Raw genomic sequence first — 25,125 nt, forward strand, 5'->3', positions numbered from 1 at the left:
ACGGTGAACCGACTACAACATTGGGGTATAATATTACTAAATTACAATTTCAAAATGCAGTATATTCCATAAAAAAAAAATTGGTCATGTGGACTGTCTATCGAGACTAATTCCGAAAAATATGAAACCACTGGAAGATACCATGATAGCTGCACTACAGGCAGAAAATGCAATGAAAAGTATTATGTCTAATGTTGTCCTAGAACTGCCAGTGACTGCACAGGATATAAGAATGAAATCTGTAGGTGATGAGTATATCATGAAAATGAAGGAAGCTTTAAAAAAGACGCAGAATAAAAATACAAATTCGAGTAGTTTCTCAATAGGTAACCGTATTTTGATGTATGTGCAGACAGTTGTAGTACCGACTACATTACAAAAATGTGTATTTCAGCACTTCCACAGTGGACACCCGGGAATGTCGAGGATGAAAGCTCTGATGAGTATCTACATCTGTTGGCCAATTACGAACTGGAATATTGAAAATTTGGTGAGAACTTGTCGAGGTTGCACACTTGTGGCCAAAACTCCACTAGTAAAGTATCAATTGTGACCAGAGACTGAGAAGCCATGGTTTAGGTTACATAACTATGCCAGACTGGTGAATGGCACTCATGGTAGACGGCTGTACAAAGAGGCTAGAGGCATGCCGGTGCAATAAACCAACTGCTAAGACAACTGTAAAGTTCCTATATGAATTGTTTGCATGTTATGGTGTTCCAGACACGTCATTTTCTGATAATGGAATGCAATTCTTGGGGTATGAATTCAAGAACTTCTGTAAAATGCATGTGGTAAAGTATATTTTCTCTCCACCCTACCACCGAAGGTCAAATGGGCAAGTAGAAAGATTTGTGGACACGTTCAAAAGAGCATTAAGAAAAGCTAGGAACGAATTAAGTAAAGATGAAGAACGGTGAGAAATTCTTATGGAAGTATTTTTTGATGTATTCGATGTCCCAGCACTGAAAGTAATGGAGCCCTGTTGAACCAGCATGAGAAAATGGAAGCAGACCGAACACCTTGAGAAAAAGATATTAATAACACCAAGTGAAAGAGATATTAACAAATAGTAATAATATATAAAATTTCTTTATTCCTTTGGAACTCGAAATCTCAAAAGGGGAGATGTGGCAAGAGTATGACACCTTCTGATGAGAATAGACTGGACCATTACATATGAATAGTAGCAGTGTGACATAGTTAGCAGTTCATAGTTTGGTCTTTGAAGTCCGGGTACAGTTTACAGTTCAAGTTAGTGTGTTGGAAATATTGATTGTTGCTTTGTTGCATGTTTGTTACTGCCACTGTTTCAATTTTGTATTGTTTATAACACTCACAGTGTATTCTTTATCTATCATCGACAATATCAACTGTACTACAATATTGGAGGCATAAGGATATAGCAAGTAATAAATATATTCACTACTTTTACACTAAAAATGTAATCTTGTCCATTCTATCAGTCAGATTGAATTATTTGGTGGCATGACAGAAATGGTAGAGTATCTGGTTTAATATGCCACACCATATTTAGATTCTGAGTTTAAAATCATACTGGGTAGAAAAAATATGTACTAGATATACTCTGAGGTTGATTCAGTTACCTATATTACTTCATTACAAATTTGTATATTATTAGAATTGTATATAGTTACTTTTGAAACTTTGGCATATTTCTGTCAAATATTATCAAGTTTTATTTCATTGGCTATCTAATAATATAACATGAAATTGTCATACAGAAACTGAAATATTTGTAAAACAATCTGATAAGGTAGGAAAATTGAGATATTCTGTGGACCTTTATAGATGTTATCACTGTCAACTAGATATCCTTATACAGCACTGCTCACAATGTGCTTCCATTCCTGTCTTGATTGTATTCTTCTCTTCCATTTGGAACTCAGTTTTTTGGGCTACCATCTTCCCATCATTTTTACCATCTTCTGACTAGTCTTATCTCTTGGATACCATATTACAACTGAATGGATCTACTTACCTGTCTATGGACCTTGCAATATTTCTGGCTTGGTGGAACTTTGTGCTTTTAGTGTTCCATGATCGCCTTGTTCACTCCTCTCTCTTTGTTTTGGATATGGTCCTAGATTAATAAAAGATATGGATAGACAGTTCCAAAGCTATGCAGTTCTGAGGAGTAACTTCTAATTTAATTGGTGTGGGTTTTGTAAGAGAAATGTAGTCGTGACAGCTAACCCTTTAGCATTCAGATGTAAAACTTATTTATTCACAGTTTTGAATTAATCTTGCATTTATCTCATGCCTTCAAGATATTGACGACTTGATTGTTTAGTTTTAGAATTACATTGTAGGGTAGTTGTGAGAAGGCAAAATCTGGCTGATTTGAACATATAACATATTTGGACTGGATATGGTCAGTTAAAATGCTTAGGGGTTAAAGTGAAGAACTTTGACTGGAGTTTTGAGAAGAGAAGACATTGTTAAAATAATAGAATAAATGATAGAGCATTTTGGGAGCCAGTGTGACTATGAGTGAAATTCTGTTTAATAGTTGAATGGTTGTCTTCTAAATTGTGTGAAGTTTTCAAACATGAGAGCTGCACTTAATATTAAGGAGTGAACCCTAGACCTTTTATAACAGGGCAAACATCTTTGGTTTTTGAAAAGGAACTGAATTCTTCATGGGATCATCTTAACCATTTTAAATGTAGAAGTTTTTAGAGTTTGTATTTTGGTATTATTAGACACTATTTGAATGGTACCTTTTAGGTAGAAAGTGGATACATGTTAAATAATAAAAGTAATGTGATTAATGCTGCTGGCAAATAAATGAGTGGTACAGACAAATGAAGGTACCCTGTGAGATCACACTTCCTAAGAGAAAGAGCAGCCAAATCTCCCTCAAATTTCTCCTTCTTTTCTTGGAAAGGGGAAACTCATTAGTTAATAATAGAACAGATGACATAACATTTTAAAAGTCAATGTTTATGAGTGAATTTTTATTTGAATAGCTTTGGATTATAAATCAGCTTAATCTAGAATGACTAAGATAAGCAATGTCTAAGAGAACACCAGGGCTATTCAATGGTTGGAACACAGTGGATCATAGATCTGCTTAATCAGGAATGACCTAGGGCTGAATAAAAACAAGAACAAAGTGAATGATGGACATGTAATGAAATGTGTTTCCTTATAAAGTGGAGATAAAAGAATGTCAAAAGTTACAACCCTGGGAGACATCAAAGTAGATGGCAATAGATATAGAAATTACACCAATTTCTTTCTTTTCCTGTTTTCTTTGTATTTTTCTTTTCTTCTCATATGCAACTGGCTCTATCTGTGTACCTAATGATTCTTATCCAAACCAATGAGGGAGCCATTGTGCTGCCACTTATCTTTTAGAAATAGCAGTCAAATCTTCCTCAGATTGCACCATATTGGCTTCAACAAATAATTGATTAGCTGTTCATTGATGGAATGCTTTTGATAATTGGTTTGGTCAGTCAGGACTGACCTGCACTGTTGAAACTTAGGAATGTAGTATTGGTTATATATCCATTTTGAATTATATATGCTAAAGAAGGAATTGCAAAGGGGTATTTCCAGCTTCCTTCTATTTTTAGTTAATATACTGAAATAATTGATTTATAGTTTTAATAGTGTTATTGTAAATTTGAGATAATTTCAACCTTTATAAGTGATATTAATAAAATGAATGGAATGTATTTGCAATCAACACCAAACCCTTATTTATAAGCCTCTTATCTTCAGCTTTCAACTACCCATGCCTAATATGGATGCACTATATGCTGTATAATATATGGAATCTTTTTTCTTCAGAAAGGCTGTCTTTTAAGCCAGCAAATGCAGCAAATTAGATATATTTTTACATCAAACTAATGCTGTTACAATAGATCTAAAATTAGAGCAGCATATTTGATTTTGCTATGTAATACCCTTTAGGTACTGTAGTAATATAGAAAGTATTAGTATTGTTGCAATCACTGTATAGCAAAAGGTATGTTTTTGGTAGGCTGATACTGTAATGTGGTTTCAATTCCCAGTTGAAACTATTACATTTCACCTAAACAACTATTCCCCTTGGAAAAGACATGAACATCTCTTCCCTCTCTCATAATATTTCGAGACTTCTTAGCTTTTAAAAAATATTATTAAAATCCTGAATTACTTTCATTACAGTGTAGTGAAATGAAAACAAAAGCATCAGACCAAAAGTTTTTCTAAGTTTTGAATTTAACATTTGCTTTTTGTCTCATCAGTTGATAAATTATGTACCAGGTCAGTTTTATTATCTGTGTGCCCAACAAATTTGTAACCTTGTACCAATATGAAAAATCAAGACAGTGGAGTGGCAAAAATGTAGGGTGCTAGATTTTAATATCTTTCAAAGCCATAAACAACTTTGTCATTCATAGCTGTGTTCTATAAAATACCAGGCATGAACTGGGATCACTTGAACTGACTATACCTTTTGACCTACACATTTGTGGCTTCTTGCCAATGCAAGAAATTATTGTTCTTGTAAAAAAAATTATGGATAATTTCCAAAAATCTTTATCCTGGCATTAGTGTAGGGTCAAATGTGTTCTTTTATTTTAATGAATCTATTTATATTTTTGTGTTATAAAATATATATTTCTTTCTAACCACATTTCTGATTTCTCATCAATTCTGTATAATTAATGGATGGTGGATGGTTGGCAGAATCATTAGAATGTCAAGCTAAAATGCTTTGCAGTATTTCTTCTGGTTGTTCACATTCTAACTTAAAATTCTGCTGAGGTCAACTTTGCCTTTCATCCTTCCAGGATCATGAAAATAAAGTACCAGTCAAGTACTGGGGTTGATTTGTCTTAGTCCTCTTAAGCCTTATTTCTAATTTAGAAACAGTAGTGGATTGAATAAAATGCTTAGCAGCATTTCTTCCAACTCATACATTCTATGATTTCAAATCCAAATGTAGTCAGCTTTACCTGTCATCCTTTCAGGATCAGTAAAGTACAGGTTTAAGTATTGAGGTCAATATAATCAATTAATCTCACCCCTGCAAAATTGTTGGCCCTGTGCATCATCATTATTTAACATCTGTTTTCCATGCTGGCATTGGTTGGACAGTTTGACTGAGGACTGGCAAGTTAGAAGACTGCACCAAGCTCTGCTGTCTGCTTTGTCATGGTTTCTGCAGCTGGATGTCTTTCTTAATGCCACCCACTATACAGTGTACTGGGTACTTTGTGTGTGGCATCAGAAGCATTGGGGTCACCAAGTAACTTCCAGGAAAAATTCCTCAACTGGGGATAGTTTATTGAGGGACAGGAAAAGGTATCTTGCATTATGTTCTGAGTTTGAATGCTATTGTAGTTGACTTTGCTTTTCATCCTTTCGAGATTGATAAAATAAGTACTAGTTGAGTACTGGGGTCAATGTAATTGACTTATCCCCTCCCCATAACTTGCTGGCTTTGTACTAAAATTTGAAATCATTATTATTATTATTATTATTGAGTGAGAGAGCAATGCATACCATCAAAGTGACATTGGGGTACAAATATAAAAAGCTCGATTGATGCATGTGATGTAATAATTTCTCATGCCTATTTCATCACCAATCAGTCTGTATCAGATTTTCATTATGAGGTTAACAAAAAACTAAGGAACGTAGGTTTTTCATTATAGTCATCATCTGTTTTTACAAAGCTTAAGTAGATATGCCTCATCATGTTTTATTTTCTATGTTTTAATAAGTTGTTCAAAGGTTCTAAACCATCATTCTCTAGGGTCTAACATTCACTAGGGTTCAACATTCCAACATCTAGTATCAATCCTTCTTTAATCAGTGTCTGCCAGAATTATTAACAAGTTGGACAAAATACTTAGTGGCATTCCACCAGTTGGACACTGGGTTGATGTAATCAACTTACCCACTCTCTCAAAATTACTGGCCTTGTGCCAAAATTTGAAATTATTATTGTTATTGTGTGCCTTCCAACCCATACCTGCATGAAAAATGGACATTAAAGGATGATGATGATGTGAAAGCAGCACACACCATCACAGTGAAGCTGGGGTACAAATATACAAAGTCCAATATACTCATCATGACCACATGTCTGATAATGGTACACCAGCCATGTATTACAGCCATATGTGCATGGCATGGTGACTTCATATCAAGATAAATAGTGCATGATTTTGCAGGTGGGGCCCAGTTAGAATTTTCTTAGCTCATCCTGCTCAATAGGTCCCTGAATAAGGGTTGTTTAAGGATGATGAATGAAACACCCATGTTTCCAGGAGTGAATCATTCAAACCATCCCCAAGAATCCCTCTCAACACATGGTTATGATACTTCTCCACTACTCCTGCTTTCAATCAAAGATGCACATACTGTCAGCCATTAAGGGACATGTTCAACTGGTGAAGGTCACGCAACTGAGAAGCATATCTGTGGTATTGAGCAGAATATTTGCTGCATCCCGTTTTTTACTCCAAGAAGTGTTAACATGTATGTGTTTCAAGCACTTGTTAACACTTCCAATTGTAGTGTTTCTTCTGGCTCATTACATTCTGAGCTCAAATCTCACAGAGGACAACTTTGTCTTTCATCCTTTCAGGGTTGATAAAATAAGCACCAGTCAAGTACTGTAATTGACTAGCTTGCTCCCCCTAAAATTGCTGGCCTTGTATCAGAATTAGAAAAGATTATTATTGTTGTGTTATTATTATTAAGGTTCCTTTACACACAGAATATAGCACTATGTTATACTAACATACATCAGCTAATGTTATTGATGCTCATTTTCAAAAAAATTTTTATTATACATTTAACATTTAAACAATCATACTTATGCCTTTTCTCTGCAGCCATTGCAAATTCTCTGCATTTCGCACACATTATTATGCAGCTTCACTTTTCTAATAGATGCATCATACAATCTTCCTTTTATATGGTGGAGGAAATCCTTCTCTACCAACAGAGATATCTTGAAGTTCTGTCACTTTCTTATCTTAGATAGCAATTTCACTACCATTATCTTAAACATAGTCATGCAGCAAAAACTATCAGTTGGCATATTTCTGTGTGAACAAGGGATCTTTTCATGGTCTCTCAATTTAATCTATTGTCTACAATCTGCAATATGAAGTAAATAATGCTATTGTTGTGTTCAGTGTACAACAAAAAGTATACAGTATTTTTCTGCTAAAAATATGTTGTATAGCTGTGCTTGTTTGGCAGTTAGGTTAGTTGATATCAAATAGATGGAGAACACGGTACTCTCATTTTTATAAACTTATATTTTTAGACTTATGTTATAGTCACATTATTTCAGCCATTCTACCCTCCAGTCTTCTTCAGGTGCTTGTTGTATTTGGTAATGTTTTCAGCATTTGGAACTGAGTCCTTTATTAAATCCACAGAGCAGATTGTTCATATAAGCTCAATCTTTGGATCATTGAAGCTAGATATATTCTGGTTGAAATGCAATAAATTAGCAACATCACATCATCATCATCATCGTTTAGCATCTGCTTTCCATGCTGGCATGGGTTGGATGGTTTGATTGAGGATTGGCAAGCCAGGAGGCTGCACCAGGCTCCAATCTGATTTGCCAATGTTTCTATAACTGGATGCTCTTCCTAACACCGGCCACTCTAAGAGTGTAATGGGTGCTTTTTACCTGCCACTGGCATGGGGGCCAGTCAGGTGGCACTAGCATCAACTATGCTCAAATGGAGCTTTTAACGTACCACCAGCATGGGAGCCAGTCAGACGGCACTGGTATCAACCATGCTCGAATGGTGCTTTTTGCATGCTACCGGCATGGGTGCCAGTCAGGCAGCACTGGCATCAGCTACAATTATGATTTCTCTTGACTCAATAGGTCTTCTCAAGCACCACATATTGCCTGACAATTGAAGGGTATTTTTAAACGGGCCAGTTATGCAGCACTGGCATCAGCCACAGCTATGATCTCATTTGGCTTACCGGGTCTTAAGCATAGTGTATCTCCAAAGGTCTCTGTTGCTTGCCATTGTCTCTGTGGGACCCAGCATTCAAAGGTTGTGCTTCACCACCTCATCCCATGTCTTCCTGGGACTACCTCTTCCACAGGTTCCCTCCACTGTTAGAGTGTGACACTTCTTCACACAGCTGTCCTCATTCATACGCAACACATAACCATACCAGTGCAGTTGTCTCTCTTGCACATCACATCTGATGCTTCTTATGTCCAACTTTTCTCTCAAGGTGCTTACATTCAGTCGTATATGTACACTGAACATACTAGTTTCATTTCTTTCAAGCCTACGCATGTCCTCAGCAGTCACAGCCTATGTTTCACTGCCATATAGCATGGCTGTTCAGACACAGGCATCATACAGTCTACCTTTCACTCTGAGTGAGAGGCCCTTTGTTACCAGCAGAGGTAAGAACTCCCTGAACTTTGCCCAGGCTATTCTTATTCTAGCAGCTATGTTCTTAAAGCATCCACCCCTGCTACTGACTTGGTCACCTAGGTAATGGAAGCTAACAACTACTTCTAGTTTTTCCCCATGGCATGTGATGGAATGTGTTTTCTATGCATCTTTGGTGTTTATTGCCCCGTGCATCTTCCACACACAAAAACTATCTTCCCGGTTAACCTTCCTTTGATATTGCTGCACCTCTTATGTGTCCATAGCTTACAATAGTTACATCTTATGGAGTTTCTACTACGCCTTTACTACAGATTGAGCAGGGTCATCTACTTGAAGGGATTTGTGATTTGTCTGCCTTCCTACTTACTAAGACTTTGGCTTTTGCTAGATTGACTCTAAGGCCCTTTGATTCTAGACCTTGCTTCCACACCTGAAACTTCTCTAGTTTTTGTAGTGACTCAACTATTAGAGCAGGAGTAGAATAAGTGTTATCTGTGGTAGAGTGAGAATAATCTGCTCAGTGGATTTACTAAAGGGCTTGGTTTCAAATTTCAAGAATATTACTGAATGTGGCAGTACTAGAAGACTGTAATAGGAATACAATGGCCGAAACTTTGTGGCTGCAACCATAAAAATGAGAATAGTAGTCTAAATATATCAGTTGATATATATATATATATCAAGTATGTAGTTGTAATAATTTTCTCATTCCAACAAAATCAACATTGATTTGTTGGATAAGTAATATGAACTTGAAAAATGAGTTGAGAAAGCACCCTAATATCAAAAGCTGACATATTCAGGAGAAATATTTGTTTCTTGTGGATGTAAAATGTAAAGAAATGTCTAAAAAAAAAAGTGGTGAAGGAATATGTGGTAAAAGAAACCAGATATTGATTTGAGTCTATATAGTTAGAAGATAAGGTTTTTCAGAGGATATACCAAATCTAGATGAATGGAAAGCTGTAATATAGATCCTTCTAAATCCTACTTACATGAAAAAAAATCAATATTAAATTGACGGTGCTGCAACTTACACATATTTGTGTAATATGGTGGCAATTTGATGTGCATTCAAAGATTAAATGAATTGCTAAGATCTGCTGGATTGAATTGTTCATATTGAGGATTGAGAATTACATGAACTGTTCTTTGTTAAAACAGTTAACATGATTAATGTGTATGTGGTGGGGTGGGGTGGGGTGAGGGGTTAAATGTGAGCTAGGTAAGTGGGTTAATGGTATGTGTCAACTAAAATAGTAAAGGGGTGAAAATTGACCTAAAATGATACAGATATTGAGTAATAATGTTGTAATTTGAAAAAGTAATAATACTAACGTCTTTTCATCAAACTAGCTTGGAAAATTGAAAATAAATACACCCAAGCTTTGATAGACCTATTCATAAATCTCTGTAATATATTTTAAATCTTTAAATATCTATGGAATATATTGTAGCATTTAGGTGCAAGCATGGCTGTGTGGTTCAAAACTTTGCTTTGCAACCATTTGGTTTTATGTTCAGTCCAACTGCCTGGTACCTTGGGTAAGTGTCTTCTATTATATTCCCAAGCTGATCAAAGCCTTGTTAGTGGATTTGGCAGATGGGAACTTTACAGAGTATGCTGGATGGATTTATTGTAGCACCAACACTAATGGGGCTGCTATGTATCCTGTAAAGTTAGTCCTATTCCTTCTATAATGCTCGGTGAAGTTATGTGACTGTGGAGGTGAATAAAAGAGAGAATATGAGAAAGGATGGGCAGGAGAGGGAACAAGAGTGTGATGATAGAAACAGTGATTTGGATGAGGATGTGATATAAGGAGTGAGAGTGTGATAGACAAGGTACTTGTCAACCTGATGCTTTACAAGAAATCACTTGCTGTAGGTGCTGCAATGAGGAATTGAACCTGAAACCAATTGGATGCATAATGAACTTCTTGACCACATACCCATTTTTATATTCAATTTTCTATTATTAGAAAATACGAAACTTCAATTATTATTCAATAATTTTTAATTTTGGGTCTTTATTTTGTGATTTTGAAGCTGAAAACAAAAATCAGGAATTTGTATATATATTTTTGTTAAATTGAAAATACTCATGTAACATTGAAAAATAAAATAGTTTTTTTTTTATCAAATTTAAACTCTTTTGTTGAGAAGGGTAAACATAATAAAGTTTCCAGAAAGCCAGGCATATCTTGTGGATTCTCTTTTCTCATATCTTACCTTTACTATCTTATTTCTACATGTGACTATTCTACTTCACCTTTTTTGTTAATGTTCTTTTTACATATGCATAAGCATCGCAACCCATGATTCTCTTTCCTTTAAATTCATCATAGCTAATCATCTGTTAATAACAAGTTTGGCTTCTCAAATGGTGACCAATAGAGTCTATTTAATACATGTGCATGAGCTAAATAATATATTGATTGATATTAAGAACTAATTTATCTTAATATTAGTGTACTTGAAGTCGTAATTTTTCTTTCTGTACTATCAAATTTGGAAGAGTGGTATTAAATTAAGAGGATGTGTTAAATCAAAATGTCTGAAAACAAATATATAGCAGAGATGAAAATATTCAGTCTATGGCAAAGATTCACACATTTCACTTACAACACAGTAGACATTCTTGTTATGTAGAAAGGGAGTAACTTGGAATTCAGCACTGTTGTATGCAATGCAACTTAAGGGGCATAACAGAGATGTAATGAGATATTTAAATGACTGAGAGAAAGAATCAGTATTTTTTCAGTGCACCAAATAAATGAATGCAGCTGTCAGAATGTGTAGTATGTCTTTAATGGTTATAGATTGTTGTTCACTTGAATCATAAAACCAGGCAATGTAATCAGTGTAGGGTGTAGATTCGGTTGTGGTGTGAGATAGTAATCTTAAATATTCATCTTGGCTGGAATATGTTTTGGGATAATAAAATATTTTTGTACACTTGTTTTGACCTAGAAAGAAATGAATAAAAATTTCTAAATGGGTAATGAGAATTTGATGAATAAACTGAAAATGTACGAGCTGAGAAAATATAGACGGGAAATAATAATAGGTTGCTCAGTTATATTGTTAAAATGGAGAGAAAATTTGGTGTGTGTGTATGTATATATATATTGCCACTTTATTTTACTGAACCCTCATTTGTTGTTCATGTTGAGAGAATCCATCATATATATATTGTGAGTAAATCATAAATCTGAAAGAGAAGCACACTCTAGGTTATAGAACAGTAGAGCATTTAGAGAAAGATAGTTAAGACTGGTTCATAGGGTTATGCCGAGTTTCACATCCATAAAGCCACTGGCCATTAGGGTCTGACAAGATGTATGTAAAGCTAAGCACTTTACGGACACAAAACTTTGAGTAACCCTATGAACTGGCCATAACTATCTTTCTCTAAATATATATATATATATATATTATTCATTTATTTGTTTCAGTCATTTGACTGTGGCCATGCTGGAGCACCACCTTCAGTTGAACAAATGGAGCACAGGACTTATTTTTTGTAAGCCTAGTACTTATTCTATCGGTCTCTTTTGCTGAACATACACACACCAGTACTAGTTGTCAAGTGATGGTGGAGGGACAAACACAGGCACACACATACACAAATATATATATACGATGGGCTTTTTTTAGTTTCCGTCTACCAAATCCACTCACAAGGCTTTGGTTGGCCCAAGGCCACAGAATACACTTGCCCTAGGTGCCACGCAGTGGTTAGTAAGCAAGCTACTTATCACACATCCATTCCTGCACCTATATATATATTTTGGGTCATCCCATAAATAATGCAGTTTTTTAATACTTCTTTTATTTTTCAAAATTAAGATAAACAAAGTTCTTTTTTTTTTATCTAAAACTGCTCCAGCCTTTGGAATGTCATCCTCACTGTATATGGCCGGGCATTATCCTGATGGTAGATCACCTTTTGTCTTGAAACCAAAGATGGTCGTTTTTCTTCTAGTGCTGACTTAAGCTGCTTGCAGTAGATCTCCATTGTTATCATTTGGTTTGGGTTTGAAAGTTTAAAGTGGACTAAACCTTTCATATCCCACCAAATAGATAACAACACTTTACATGGGTGAAAACCTTTAGCCTGGGGTGCTGGTGTTTCTCCTTTCCCTGCCCACCGAATTCAGCATTTGACATTTTTATAGAGAACCCATTTCTTGTCACCAGTCACTATTTGGTCCAAAAACGGTTCATTCTGACTAGATTTGGAAAGTTTCTAAGGAACCCATTGACCCAATTTGCTGACTTTTCCAATGGCACACAGGTGTCGATGAATGGTTGAATGACCAAATCCAAGCTTCTCTGCTACTTCTTCAACAGTTACAATAGGATTTTGTTCCACCAGGCTTTGCAGGACATCCTTGTTGAGCTCTGCAGATCTTCCAGGACAAGGCTCATGTAGCTGTAGCTTCTGGAACCTTCGTTGACACTGGCTTACACTTATTGTCTGATCTCCAGATACTGCATTAATGTTCCTCACACTTTCTGTTGCATTGTTGCCTTCATTGAGCTCATAAAGCAAAATTTGCCAAATATGCTCCTTTGTTGCTTCCATTATAGCTTTGAAAAAATAACTGTTAAAATCAAACTGCACTCTTCAAAACTTGCACTAAGAATAAGGATAAGGTATAATTACTACCTGCTTTTATAGCAAGTTGATGCAGGTAGTTTATCCCGTTCCCTTCCTACTTTTAGTTCATGCAATTGAAAAATCCACATTATTTATGGGATGACCCAATATATATATATTCAATATCCTCTGAGAGTTTTGAAAAATATTACTATCTGTTAATATAAAACATGTTTCTCCTTTAATGTGTGCAACATACTTAATCAGTATATGGGAGATGATTCATCAAATTTTAAAAGAACTTACACTAAAGATGATTATGTAAAAAGACAGAAAATATTGCATACAATCTTTACAACATTGGGTTTTATCATAAGAATAGAAAGAAATTGCTCTGATTAAACAGTTGAAACCTAAGAATAAAATAATTTATCTAAATATTACTGTCAGTTTTGATGACCCAGGTATGTATGCTAGATATTAATTAATTTATTAAAGCAAAACAAAAGCTGGTAATAAAGCAGCAGTATTTTTCTTCTCACAATGGAAAATCTGTTTTAATTGATTTCTGTTAATGGATATGACATTCTGCAATTTGGAAATTATAAAAAATGTGATGCTTATGTGTCTGTTAAAAAACTTGTAACATATAAGCTAGTTTCAGAACTAGCAATGAGTACATTTGCATGCTCCTTGTTGGGCAAGATAGTGCTTGACTGTAAAATTGAGGAGTATCTTTATTTTTCTTGAAAGAACATGAACTTACTCAGTTTCAAAGCATCAGACAAAAATCTTTCCAGCATTTCTTCCAGCTCTTTACATTCTGAGTTCAAATCCTGCATAGGTTAATTTTTCCTTTCTTCCATTCATGGTCGATAAAATAAAGTCAAGTGTCCAACCCGTGCTAGCGCGGAAAACGGACGTTAAACGATGATGATGATGGTGTTGGGAACTCAAGATTGCTGACTTTGTATCTAAATTAGAAACCTTATCAGCAATGTTATTACTGAAGACAGTCTTTGTGCAGAAATAAGATGTCAATTTTTTTTTTTTTCAGTTTCTTTTTTAACTATTGGTAGGCTTTGTAAATAGGTGTTTTTCTTTGCCAGATTATATAATGAATATTGTTAAATAATACTACTTCAACTGGCTATATTTAGTTGTTATATTTTACTTGGTTTTGTAATAACAGTTAATGTAGAAACTGAATCAGAAGTGTGCAATGTAGATAGCATGGTAATAATTTACACTTTTCCTTATCCCCCCCAAAAAAAGAAAAAAAGAAAAAGGAACTAATAAAAGGATTTTTGTGTATGGGGTGGAGATAAAGTGGAAATTGAATCCACATTTCTTGATAAGTGCCTGTAAATGAAAGGATTGATTCTTGTATTCTAAATTTGGCAGCAGAAGTTTGAATAGAAAATTTTTTGTTGGACAGGACAAAAGAAGCTAGTCAGTTAATTTGAATACTCCCCCCTCCCCACAGTATTCTGGTAGATTGCCAAGAAAGATAATCACTTAGCATGAAAAAAAGAACAAAACAAATAAACCTAGATTAGCTTCTTATCTCGCATTTTACTAAATCTGATTTTATAAAATTATTATTAAAATCATTAATTTTATGTGCCATAATCAGGTAGGCACAGTAAAAAACTTTTTAAGTGTCATTCTCGTGGGAAGAGAGGTTGGAGGCCATTAAATTTAAGAAGGTTGGGCTTCACTAACAAGATGGACTTTAAAATCTTTTGACTGACCAATACAATTTCTTGACTGTTAATATCTGTCTGTAGCACAAGCCACAACCCTTCCCCTCATTTTACTATATTTTGTATAACTACTCCTACTTTATTCTATTTTCCAAATCTTCTTTTGTATATCAACTTGGAAAATCTTTTGTATAAAAAGTACATGGTGGTGGTGGTGGTGGTGGTAGTAGTAATGAAAGGACAGTAGTTCAGGTAAGATGGAAGTGGTTCAGGGAGTTATACCTCTGTTAGAAACAAAGGGTTTTTCTCTGCTTGCAAATAACAAGTCAGTCACATGACAGTAGATTATTAAAAGATGGAAGAATTGTGTAAACTGGAAGGAACAATTCATTGTATGTACTACTTCAGTTTCCATGGAAAGCAGAGTAAAAGGGAATGCCACCTGCTGGGTTGTCATTGTTGTTTAGCTCCAGGTTAATAACTCTGGAGACTATAATCAAAGACATTCTAGCCATAACTAACTTGTCTTTTTAGGAGTATGTCTATGGCTACATGAGCTTGTATATCCTGATAGCCAATATATTCTTAGAGAGAGAAAGAGAGGAGAGCATGTGTGAGCAAGAAAGGGAAAGTGTATAAGAACATGATGTTATAATATTTTAAGGATTTGAGGAGGATTTGGTTGCTATTTCTAATAGATCAAGTGACTGTGTAAATGCTCCCTTGTTGCTTTGTCACTGGATAACAGTGGAAAGCCCACTGGAGTGGAACACATCAAATTAAAAAAATAGATAAAAAGATAATGTTGAAGTTAGATCTGTGGATGCTGGGCATCACTAATCAGATGATGTAGGATCAGTGAATATACTTGAGGCACAGCTGATCTACACCAGCAGGGTTTGGATGAGGAACTATGAAAATGATTTTCCATGTCATCAGTTTTATAAAATTTGCTGCTTTGCCTCTTCCATGACAAGCACTTTGTGATGGTATATAACCTGAAAGCTAACTATCCATAGTGTTGGTCGTTAAGAAACATTTTAGGCTGTGTAGCAGATCTACACAAGAGTACAGTAATATAGGTCAGTAATATTTACATACCACCTTTCACTTGTTAAATGTTATCTTAATCAGTTTTCAATATGTTAGGATTTCTACTCTGGCTAAACTAAACTAAGCTACACACATAGGCTTCGTATGTTGTATTTGTTTTGTTTTTCTTATAATCATTACATAATCTTATTTGACTATCAATTACAGTATAGGATCGAGCTCTATTTTTCTAGTATGCTAATTTATCAAGTTTGCTTTATGAGTTTTCCTTTGGAGAGGATGTGTTTTATTATATATTAATTTAATTAATTGTTGTAAAATATTTGGAGACAAATTTGATAAATGTAAATAATAATCTGAGGCCAGAATGTCATGTTCATACTGATTTTGCAATTTGATTTTTTTTTTAATTACTGAATAATGCTAGTTCAACAGAAAACTGGAGTTTAACATTCATTTATATATTGTCTTGAATACATTATTTTAGACTGTTAATAGTTTTATTTTTAAAACAGTATTAAACTTGCTTGGAAAAGTAGTTAATCATAATTTCAACAAAATAATCTAAAAGTGTCATCCAAAGAGTTAATAGTTGTTTAAGCATGTAAGAATGTGGTGAGTGTTCTCATGACTACACTCACACATTTGAATGAAGTAATTAACATAAAGTTAATTAATATTGATGTTATGCACATTATTTTATAGTAATTCACACAAGTATTTCTCTTTAATTACATATAATATTGACATCTTTTTTAAAGCTAAAGGGTTTTTTTTTTTTTTTTTTGAGGATAGGAACTTCTATAGAACATTTATACTATTTTCCTATTCTTAGAAGGATGAAAATACAATTAAACAATGACATGAACTCAAAACTGAGAAAAATGAAACTTACAGTAATGTATTTAACCCTTCCTTGCAATCACAGTACCCCTCCCACTCTACTATCATTATATTGTAATATCATACTTTTGCATGCTCTCTCTTTCTTGCTCTCACAAGCTCTCATCTCTTCATTACTCCTGCATGCTCTCTCTGTCTGTCTGTCTGTCTCTCTCTCTCTCTCGTTCCAGTATATTCTCCTCTTGGCCTCACATACTCTTCCCTCTCCCTCGATCCCACATACACTCCTCTTGCTTTCACACATTCTGCTCTTTCTTGCATTCGCATTCCCTGCTTTCTCTTTGGCTTTTACATACTCTTCCTGCTCTCTTGGTCTCATGTGCTCTCCTCTATTCTTCTCTTGAAATGTTCCTCTCTCTCTTGCTCCTGCATGTTATCCTCTTTCCCTTGTTCTTACATATTTTATCTATCTTTTGCTCACAAATGCTATCATCTGTCTTTCACTCTTCCATTCATGAAGACCACTTTGCAGTCATGTGGGTCTGGGTTCAATCCACTACATGACAGCTTGGGCAAAGGCCTTCTATGCCCACCAGAAGACCTCTTGTGAATAGAATTTGTTTGGTAGAAACTGTAGAAGTATGTTATGTGTATGTATATCTTTCATTGCTGTATTTTGGCAAAGGTTAAAACACGAAAAAGGAAAAAAATCTAAAACAACAAAAATGTGCTTTTCACATGAAGTCCTTTATGCTATAAGTTCTGCACTGTGTTACCGACACTCTCTTGTCATTCATCATCAGTAATGTGCTGAATTAGCAAATGGTCCTTTGGGAACCTGTAACCAAATAGATTTGTTGTTCAACAATTGATATTTAAAAATAAACAAATACTTTTCTTTTGTATTATAAAAGGGAAGAAAAAACCTTTTGATTCTCTTTTTTGTTGACATTTTCCATCCATTTTTGTGGGCAGAGATAGGGGATTTAGTTTTAGAAAATTGCATTTTATTGGAGTAATTTTTTCTTTTTTAGTTAAACCTTACTATTAAATATTTAGTTGTAAATATGGAGGGGAAATAAAAGTAAGCAGAGTGATATGTAAGGTTTGTGTCTAACTTGCAGTTAGTAGTACAGTGTTCTTGCACCCATAAAAACTCATATGTAAGGATGATTAGCATTTAAAACCGATAGGCTTTTTTTGGGAAGTATTTAGAACTGGATTTTTTTTGTTTTTATTTTATTCAATTTAATAAAACTTTTTTATGGTGTTATAGTTCTTGCTGGAAGGTAGTGAGCTGGCAGAAACGTTAGCATGCTGGGTGAAATGTTTAGCAATATTTTGTCTGAGTTCAAATTCCTTGAAGGTCGACTTTGCCTTTCATCCTTTTGGGGTCGATAAATTAAGTACCAGTTGCATACTGGGGTTGATCTAATTGACTGGCCTCCCTCCCCCAAAATTTCAGGCCTTGTGTCTAGAGTAGAAAAGATTATAGTTCTTGCTGGAAATTTTATTCATTTGAACAGATATATTTTTTTTTCATTAGAGAATTTTTTTTATTTCTTTATAAGAAATTATTATCAAAGAAGCCTACCAGTTATACAGGTTATTGAAAGGCTTGTGTCAACCAAATATTTCATCAAATATTTTATATTTATTTTCCCATGCTATATTAGGTGTTTCTTCAAGTTCCGGAAATTTTGGTAAATTATTAAAAAAAAACTATTGTGTTGGTGCCATCTAAAAAAAGCACCCAGTACACTATGTAACTTAGATAGCATTAGGAAGGGCACCCGACCATAGAAACCATCCTAAAACAGACAATAGGAACATGGTGCACCTCTCTGGCTTGCCTGCACCTGTCAAACCGTCCAACCAGTGCCAGCATTGAAAACGGACGTCAAATGATGATGATGATACATGCAGCAGCCATGGCAAGTAGCTAGCTTCCCAACCATGTGGTCTCAGCTTCATTCCCAGTGTGGAAACTTGGCAACTATCTTCAACTATAGCCCTGAGCCAACCAAACCCTTGTGAGTGAATTTGGTAGATGAGAACTGAAAGAAGCCTACCGTGTGTGTGTGTGTGCATGCATTTAGTTGTGTGTAACCTTGTCTTGACATCTTGTTGTGATGGTTGTAAATGAGCATCATCATTATATGAGTGATGTCCATTTCCAATCTTCCATGAAAAACATGTATGGCCATGAGAAGCATTAGCTTATGTTGCTGACAGGAAGGGCATTTGGCTGTAGAGAATCTACTTCAACAAATTTTGTTTGTCCCCTACAAACATGGAAGTGGACTTTAAATGATGATGATGGTAATAAAATGGCGATGATAGCATAAAAATGTGTAGATGTTTATTCATGTCTGCTTCCAAGCAATCCTATTCTGACAAGGATATCATCCATAAATGAATGCAAGGAAATTTTCTGCAAAGAAGTAATGGTAATGAAAGATGTAATGAAATTAGCAAAAACGAACCAGAAGAAAATAAGTAAAAATATTTTACAACTCCATCCCAGCCATTGTAATCAGTACGTTTAGAATCCTCATTTTCTTTTTACCCACATTCACTCACTATTAGCAAGTGAAAAATGTAACATTAATGCCTATTTTCAGTTATTCCTTTCTCTTTTATAAGCTTCTAATTTCCAATATTTGTAGTCATCATGCTTGCAATAACCAATAATTATTAATATACAATTGTTTTCTAAAATAATATATATTCAGTTTATTTCACATTATACAGCTTTCAGGCCATATTCCTTTCATTTTCCACTAACTTCTGTGAACATCTGCTGTTGTATTTTTTGTGATGCAAAAAGAGCCATTTTGCCATCAGTTCAAGACATAACTACACAAATCTTCCATGAAAGATTGATTCCTGACAATTTTTGTGCAGAATATTGATCATAGTATTCTTAAAATCAGATCTACTCCTTTAAGACTGTATTTCATAAACCTTGTCTTAAAATCAAATGAATGATCTCCTGCCAAGAACATGATAAACTTGGGATAAAAAACTTCAGAAATCTCTGTTTGCATTTCTCTCTCTTGCTCTCTCTCTCTCAAGATAAAACTTTTGTAGTCTGTCCAGTTCATAACAACTTAGATAAAGTGATGGTAAATTGATGAAGACTATAATATTGAATTAAGAATTGACTTGCCAATGAAATATGTGAAGAACTGGCTTAAAACTGATTCAAGTGATAGCTTGGCTATGAAAGTGAGAATTCAGTTAGTTGAAATTAATACTTGTCATAATGACCACAGATAATAGAGTTAAATGTCACGTACAACCTTTTTAGAAAACAAACAGTAAATTAAGTTCATCTGTTTAACTATTTTTGTGTAACAGGGTTTATGTTGTAAATTTTTTTAGAATAAATGCTAAAAGGAAACATTTGTATGTAGAAAAAAGTGGATATCAATAGATATGAATAGATACCAAAAAACGAGAGTGTTGGATTGAGTAAGACAAAGATGAAAACAACATCTATATATAAAAGCATTACGTTATATATAGATATTTGGAGATTAAAGATAGTGTAGACATTATAGTTTGGCTGAAAATGAAAGGAACTGATTATTGAAGACATAACACAGTTCTACATACAGAAATAATGTTCTCTGGCATAGATTGTGTGAAGTTCTCTGATGGTGATAAAACAGAACAACGATAAAGATATCTAAAATGCATGATTTTGATTTCTGAATTTTTTTTTAGTTCTGTTATGTATTGTTACTATATTTTCCTTTGATATATTACTGCTTTTATATATCATCATCATCATCATCATACGTCCACCTTCCCTGCTGGCATGGGTGATACACACACACCACATTATTCTTCATGATGATTCACCACAATTTTTCATTTTATGTTAATTAGTTTTTTGTTTCAGATTCCCACCAAAACCTCTTTGAAAATGATTCTAATATTGAGAAATGCACTTAGTATAAAACAAATTTTCTCTTACATAGTACAATGGAATTTCAATGTTTTCCTGTGGCAATAAAAAAAAAAGAACTTTTTTCATTTGGCCCAGACAGACATTCCCTAGGACAATGTCAAGGTTTTCAGTCATCTTCTTTTCTAATTATACATTGTGTCTGCTATGTCAAACACTTCACAAAGAACAATGAAGCTGGTATAGTCATAAATTGCTGCAACTCTGCTTCATTCTCCCTTTTCTCTGCCTTTCTAGTATCAGTTTTCCCTCCTTTGTCTTTGTCTCTTTAATTCGCTAACAAGAATAGAATGGGAAAGAAATGTTATACTCTAAACAATTTTCATTTGTTATTACATATATTATTAAAAGATATGTATAAAAATTAATCCATGACTATATTAAAAGAATGCCTTCTCCACTCACTAAGATTTGCTGTAAGAAAACTTTTTTTAAATGTTTAATTAGGATTTAATTCTTCATATTTTGCATTGCCATACTAGTTATTGTTTTTGAGAGTATCTCTATATAAATCAGGTTTTTTAATGAGTGACTAATGACATGTAGGTTTTTTTAAATCTCTTTAATAATCTATCTAATATTTTCTTTTTCACAGTCTAAAAATAATTTCAAAGTCCACAAACTTAGATATTTGAACAAAATATGTTGTTGATGTATAAATATTAATGTTTTAGTGGCCATTAGGTAACCTGACTGTCGTTCGTCCTCATTAGAAGGTTACTGGTTCTTTTTACCAATTAATTTATCACTCCATTGTTTATTGCTTAGTCTTATGTTTAAAATTATCGTCTCACATGTAACATCTCTGTTGTCGTTTTATGAAATGTATTTTATTTTAAAACAATTTTAAAATATTCTCATTTAATGAATGGCTTCCATGAAAATGTATTAGTTTCATCTTCCTGAGTAATCTGAGGGATATATTTGATTTCTGGGCCATTATGTTGTTGGCTGCAATTACTTACCTTATTATTTAAAATGCAATAACTGTTCTTTTCTTCTAGCACATTTTCAAGTGCACTTGGTCAGTTACTTTTTAATTTTTTTTGGTTTTTTGATATTTGTTTTTCTATTATTTTGTTAAATTTCAACTTTACAATAAATTTTAAAAAATGCCAAGTAAATACTCTAAAACTTTTGATATCAACCCACATGAGATTGCTCTGATTCTAGGATATAAACTTTTAAAAAGTTTCTATCAAATTTTCATGTTAGTATTCCAATAATGACAATTATTTTTCAAAAATTCCTCAATATTTTCAAAATTACTTGAAACAGGCAGTTTATATCAACAGAAATATGGCATCATTATTAATATGGTTTTGTTAGATTAATATCATATTTCAGATGAAGGGAATGAAAAGCAGTGCTAGCTTACAGGACATACATTTTCAGTCATCTGGTTTTGTTATATGCAGTCCACTGAGTCAGACAAAGTTTCATCTTGGAATTCATATTAGAAGTCCAATATTTTCATTCTAGTGGAAACCTAGAATATCAAGAATGCTTCTTCAATATAGATTCTTTGAATTTTGTTTGAGCTACATTAAGCAATTTTATTGGTTCTTTTTGTTAACACTATTGGTTTGAAGATACCATTACATGTATACTCATTAAAAAAAAATTATATACAGGAGTGGCTGTGTGGTAAGTAGCTTGCTAACCAACCACATGGTTCCGGGTTCAGTCCCACTGTGTGGCATCTTGGGCAAGTGTCTTCTGCTATAGCCCCGGGCCGACCAATGCCTTGTGAGTGGATTTGGTAGACGGAAACTGAAACAAGCCTGTCGTATATATATATATATATATAGATATATATATATATATATATATATATATATATAATATATATATATATATATATATATATATATGTGTGTGTTTGTGTGTCTGTGTGTGTCCCCCTAGCATTGCTTGACAACCGATGCTAGTGTGTTTACGTCCCCGTCACTTAGCGGTTCGGCAAAAGAGACCGATAGAATAAGTACTAGGCTTACAAAGAATAAGTCCCGGGGTCGATTTGATCGACTAAAGGCGGTGCTCCAGCATGGCCGCAGTCAAAATGACTGAAACAAGTAAAAGAGAGAAAAGAGAGTATGATGCTTTTTTTCTGTTAGGCTTCTATTTAAGCAAAGTAATCTTCATAAGTTATTGCAAGCATTTGGAAATGCAGGGGAGAGAGAGAGAGAGAGTGAGAGTGAGAGAAAAGGAAGTAAATATCAGAAAATAGGTAAATTCTAAGTTTATTCTTACTCCAATGATCAGCTATCATGTAAATGCTACTTTTATCAAGTTTGAATCCCATTGAGGCCAGCTTTGCCCTTAATCTTTTGGGAATTGAAAAATAAGTATTGGTCAAGTATTAAATTCAACTTAATTTATTGTTCCTGTCTTCCAAAATGTGCAGCTTTGTACCTTAGAAACTGTTAATTAAAATATGATCAATGACTTTGTGTATTGTATTGGGAATAGAAACAAAAGTTTAGTAATAAAAGATCTTTTAATTATAATTACTAATACTCCACTTAAGCACAAATAACCATCTAATCTCTTAAGTAATGAGTTTTTTTATTGATTCGTTTCAGAAAATGTTTTAGAATTCTACCATATTTTCATTATTGTTTGTCTCCAGTGAAGTACTTCATTTTTAGTGTAATAAAGGATTAGTTTTCCCAAACATTAGCTATTTATTCATTATTTTTAATGAATAAGAAAACTTAAGTACACAGTTTCATTTTTATTTCTTTATAAGAAATTATTATTTGAAAATGCAATGGCCAACATGTTTGTTGTTTTTCAAATTATTTTATGTAGTCATATCCTCAATAATTCAGAAGAATAAGGGACTAGTTATATTTGTAAGCTGAATTAGATAAAATATCACCTTTATAAAGTGTATTTTATGTTATGCTGTTACATTCAACTTACCATGTAATGTTTATTGTAAGAAATTATTTAAAATAGATGGAACATGATAACCTGAAAGGATGTTCTGTTTAGCTACATGTCAGTTCTAATGCTTTAATGAGAGACATATTTTGTTTCTCATATTATTTATAAAACACAAGATAAACGCCATTCAATGCGAGCAAGAACAGTATTGTTGAAATCTATTTAGGCAGTTTGCTAACTTCAAGGTTGTTGGTTGTACTTCGAGATTTGGTTTACAAAGAAAATAAATATTAATGTTTAAATATTAGTTTGAGAAAATTGCTGATAAGAAAAAGTAAGGAATTTAATTCAACAATTTCATTACATTATGAATTAAAAAATTTATTCCTGTTTTATTTTCTGAATACTTCAGTATACATGATCTAAAATATTAAATTTAAAACATTTCTACTTCAGTTACTTAACAATCTATTCCTAAATATATGAAATATTTTTTTTCTTCTGGCAAGTTGAAAGTCATTTGGTAAATTATTTTGTTAACCACAATTTTGATTGGTACATCTGTTTTTAGTAAGGGTGAGAAAAATCTATCCTTTATTCACTTATGTTTTAGCAATAATTATATAAATTAGAATTATATTTAACTCTTTTATTACTATACTAGCACTACGACCCGGCGTTGCCGGGTCGTAGTGCTAGTGCATGCATATACAGCTGCGTGCTTGCACACATACACGCAAGTACTGTCCAAATCTCCCACCAATCACATACATCTAGCTGGCATATCAAGTTTTGGGCATTTTGATTGGGTTTTGGATAGAAAATTCACAAAAAAAATCACTTCTATTGATTTTTTTAATGGCTTTGCGGGGTGACTGGGGAAATATAAAGATGTGCACGACCACCCTTGGACGGTTTTGAATGGCCATAGAAAGTGTGAGCCCTCTAACTGAAAAATTGTGGATTTGTATGAAGGACACACACACAGACATTTTGCCGTTTATATATATATAGATTTCCTTTGAAATACATTGCCTAAGTTTCTATTAACTTCGAAAATAATGAAGAATTTAGTAAAATAACTTATTAAGCTGATGTTTGGAACATAAATTAAAATGAAATTTTGATGGATGGTTTTAGTTCAGATCACTTAAAAACAAGAAGCTTGTATCAAAAGGGTTAATCTGTTTCTTAATTCATAGTTAATAAAAACTTATAAAATTTGAATTGCCTGTACACATATTGGTTTAAACTGGACTTCTTCAGTGTGGTGTTGAATCTAAGATTATGAAACTCAAGATGCATTTTCAAATTTGGTTATAAATGATTATACTCCCAGAAGCTCCTTCATCACTGCTGGTGGAGCAGAGGCTAAAGCAGTTGTCATTTACTCTCTGACCCTATTAACCAACCTATTGCTCTCACTAAAAACAATGAATATTGATGCTAACAGCTCCCTTCATCACTTGACTCTATTTGTCCTTATCCTTAACAGAGTACACTTTATTGCAAGCTTTTGAGCCAGATCTCCAGTTTGAGGACAACTTCCTTCCTTCCTCTCACTAGTCACGGTGGCCCTGAAAAGATTCATGAGCGCTGCCCTTCCTTTTCTAGCCAAGCAGTGACTTT

At 33.8% G+C, this 25,125-nt stretch overlaps 1 protein-coding gene across 1 annotated transcript in view; it reads left to right on the forward strand.

Moving 5' to 3' along the window:
- The window catches only part of LOC115210248 (cyclin-dependent kinase 14), a 183,642-nt gene that overhangs the window by 20,394 nt on the left and 138,123 nt on the right, over positions 1 to 25,125 (forward strand). The window lies entirely within an intron of this gene.

The sequence above is a fragment of the Octopus sinensis genome, linkage group LG1 (genome assembly GCF_006345805.1).
Source record: "Octopus sinensis linkage group LG1, ASM634580v1, whole genome shotgun sequence".
In the NCBI taxonomy this organism is placed as follows: domain Eukaryota; kingdom Metazoa; phylum Mollusca; class Cephalopoda; order Octopoda; family Octopodidae; genus Octopus; species Octopus sinensis.